Source organism: Halyomorpha halys, unplaced genomic scaffold (genome assembly GCF_000696795.3).
Source record: "Halyomorpha halys isolate HHAL.00 unplaced genomic scaffold, Hhal_1.1 Scaffold257.1, whole genome shotgun sequence".
Lineage (NCBI taxonomy): Eukaryota > Metazoa > Arthropoda > Insecta > Hemiptera > Pentatomidae > Halyomorpha > Halyomorpha halys.
Genome location: NW_027104967.1, coordinates 1,296,575 through 1,300,694, shown reverse-complemented (window position 1 = coordinate 1,300,694; position 4,120 = coordinate 1,296,575). Strand labels below are relative to the sequence as shown.

General features: G+C 28.1%; 1 protein-coding gene across 1 annotated transcript in view; it reads left to right on the top strand.

The window, feature by feature from the left end:
- The window catches only part of LOC106680363 (NF-kappa-B inhibitor cactus), a 74,530-nt gene that overhangs the window by 975 nt on the left and 69,435 nt on the right, over positions 1–4,120 (top strand). The window lies entirely within an intron of this gene.

Sequence of the window (4,120 nt, the reverse complement as noted above, 5' to 3'; positions counted from 1 at the left end):
CACATATAAAACCTTTTAAATAATTCCTATTTTGGTATATAGACAATTATTAGCATTACCAAACGTAATTGTCTCTGGAATTAGTATTTTAAACTGTAATACTACAGATAAAAAAAAATGTTTAATTTTGTAATGATCCAATGAGTTCCAATCTTTCTCTCTCACACACAGGCAGGCACACCCACACAGAAACACTGGAACCATTAATGGAAGAGGTTTATTATTACTATTTCTTCTATAACCTCAGTAGTTGAATGGATCCTCCTCGCCTATATGGACTGCTGGAAAAAATGGTTCTTCTTGGTTAATTCCAGTATTGCTATCATTAATTATTCCGAATAATTTATTTTTATTGATTTGTTCTTTAAATTATAGGATATATGGTCCGGGCAGAAGGCGACATCTATCGGTCGGTACCAAAATAACATACACAAATAATAATCATAAAATTAGATATTTGTAACTCTTTTAATTTACACTTTCGGGTTTATTATTAATTGAAATTATTTAATCATTTTAATTAAAGAACAAATTTCTTTAGTTTGTTTGTTTGGTTTGTTTGGTTGTTTGGTGGCGCCAAACTTCATTGGTCATCAACGCCATTTATATTTTATTTAATTTTGCTAATATTCGTTTTGAAGCTTTGTACAAGCGAATATTTATTAAATACCGGATTTAATATTCAAATGATCTTATTTAAAAAATTTATATAAATAATCTTAATTAAAATTTTTGCATATTAAATATCTAATTAAATATGAAAAATATCTAAATTTTTCATATTTGTTGATGAATAATCAGAAACATTTTTTGTTGTTTGAGTATCTATTGTTACATATAGATATTATATCAGCAAAACATTTTTGATATTTTATATGTTGTATTTTTTTAGGTCATTCTTTGAACTGATAACCTTATTTATTTATGGAATATTTTTTGTAAGATACTATATTTCATTATTTTAGTATCTAAGGGCATTACAATATAAAATAAGAAGCTGATAAAAAATTGTATATAACAATACAACCAGTCTATTCCTTCCTATGATGAAGGCTGGTAGTATTTTATAGTAAAAAATAGCGAATAATGTAACAGCAGAGCGGATAAAATGAGCGTTACTAACGGTTGAAGTTGAGGCAGGTCGTTGCTGTCGGCTAGGTCCATTCATGGAGGATGGATTGTTCAGTTATATTCAAAACAATTAGGGTTAATATAAATTATAATTATATTAATTAGTAAACAATATTTATTAAACAACATTTTAGTAAATGTATGCGGCTTTGCCTTTTTATGACCCGATGATCCTTGAATTGGCGAAACGTTTACTGTTTTTTGATAAACTTAACGCTTTGTTTCAAGAATAAAAATAACTTTAAGAATTAAAAATTACAGTACTTATTAAATATAACCGTAAGAATTTAAAAATAACAGTGAGGATATACCTGAAAGATTACACTACTTTGATCATGACTAAGGGGTAGGACATATTGGTATATTTCTATAACAGAAAATGGCAAACCTTTTTACATCTTCCAATATGTATTTTTAAGTTTTTGAACTTTTTTTCGTTAAAATTTGATATCTAAAAAATCTATTCGCCATGATTATTCGTTGATATCTCAAATTTCTTTTTCTGACCGAACCGTTCGATGGATTATAAAAATTGAGAAATTAAGCTTCAAGATTTTATCTCAATACCACTGAATCAAATTTTTTTAAATTTTCAGGATTAAAGATTGCAAATTTTAACGAAAAATATTTTGAATTTTCAAACCTGTTTCTTCGTAATAACGAAAAAATACGTATTTTGTTTTAAAAATCACACTATTTTTTCCTAAGAAAAGATCAAAGTGCTGCTGCCATCTCTTGTCTTGGGTGCCATCTATTGTCAGTTGTATTCTCACTGTTATTTTTAATTCTTACGGTTATAATTAATACTTACTGTTATTTTTAATTTCCATTTTTTTTATTTCAGAAACACAATGCGTTAAGTATCTCAAAAAGCACTTAAAATTTCTCCAATTAAAGGATCACTAGGGCATAAAAAGACCCAAAAACCAAAGCCAGTAGGGAATATATTTTGTAGGAAATTTAATTGACCTTGACTACTTACAATGCAAATAACGATAAGTATGACCCAAAGAACGAAAAAATATAAACTCTTATTAAATTCTTCAAAGGCTGAATGTATATCCTTGATTGAAGTTTCAATAGGGGTATTCATGATGTGGTGTAATGTAAAATGTTTTACCATAATATATGTTATACATATAGGATTGTGAGCAGTCCTATTTAAAGTCATGTTAAATGCATAAAGCTCCTAGCGGATTTTCTGAGTAACTTGTTTTTATAACCTTTCCTTCCAAAATTTCTTGTTATTGTTTACTTCTAAGTTTTGATTAAAGTAATTTATTACAACTAGTGAGGAAGAGAACCAAGATGAGCTAATTGACAACTGTCATTACATTATTATTATTATTATCCATAGCTTTATTAGTTATAAAAACATCCAAAACAATACTAACACACACACAAAAAAAAAGAAACTACGAGCAAGTAACCTAACACGACAATAAACAAAATGGTGACGAGCTTAGCTGGTCTATTGCGTGACGTCATTCTCCATTTAGCAGACCTAGTAACAGACTACCAACCATGTTATATGTTATATTGTTTTAACATGAGTTTTTTCCTTTTAACACGCTTTTATATGTTAAACTAAAGATCATGAATATCACTAATGTTGGGTGGGTGATGTTATTGCATTATTATTTTTTAACATAACATTATTATCAAACTGGCATCGCATTATTTATAAGATTAAGACTCAGATGTTTTAAATTTTAAAACCGTTTATTTGTGCTGACACCTATTGCACTAAGTGATTAATGGTTTTGATAATCACATTAAGTGCTTGAATCGTTAATTATCAAATTTCAATAATTATTATTGGCCGGTAATCAGAAGTAATTATCGATATTCTCAGGTAATGTAGCCTGAAACTTCTCTTCTTGGAAGCTTATCTCAAGGCAAGGTGGCCAAATAAAAGCAAATTTAGGAAAGTTTTGCATATCTAGTTTTCTCAAAAAACTGGACCGTAACAAACTAATTGTGGTATGTGTGAACGAAATGTATAATATTCTTTTTTGCTCTCATAGATATAAGGTTCCTTTGAATGATTCCTGTCAAAATCTTTTCCTTACATTTTCAGGTCAGATACACACAGGTCTACAAATTGTAACTTTTGAAAATATTTAAACACTAAATAACTATACGAGATACAAATTCATTTATTAATAATTGTACATAATTATATAATATTATTACAAATATTTTTATAATATCTGAACCGCTTTTACAAGTTTTCCTTTATGTTGTAGAATTTTTTTTTCTGCGCGGTTTGAGGAAACGAGACCTTTTTATAGAAACCTCCAAAGAAAACTAAATATTATAATTGTTTGTCGGGGGGTGCGGTCATCAAAGAACACTAAATAAACAAAACCATATTTATTTATTTTATGCCGACGTTTCGGCCTGAGTTTCAGGTCTTCATCAGGGGTTATGGCGTAGAAGGTAGGCCTAAAACTAAATATTGTAATTTGTCCAGATGACTTTGAGGGACTTTAATTGCACATTTTCCCAGAGCTAATAGACACTTTTATTACTCGCCCAAACTTTTACAAAATTTAACCGTTCGAAACCGCTGGAGTCTTTTCTCTTTCTGATGATAATGCTTAAGTTTAGCATTAGCCAGAGTTGATGACAATAAAAAAATACTAACTATATTTAAATAGTCATATATTTTTATTTTGGTTCTTATCATAATCAAAATTTAAGTTAATAGCTTTCATAATCAAAATTTAAGGCAATTTTTTTTCATAATCAAAATTTAAGTTAGTAGTTTTCATAATCAAAATTTAAGTTAGTAGTTTTCATAATCAAATTTTCATTTATATTTTTTTTCGCGCCTTATATAGGGTCTTTTTTTAAGCCCGATAGAACTTGAAATTGTAAAAAATAACAAAAAAAAAAAAATTAAATTGTAATCAAAATTTTTTTTTTATTCGAAAGATCAATACGTGACATTAACATTTGAAAATGATTTCGGGCATATGGGCAC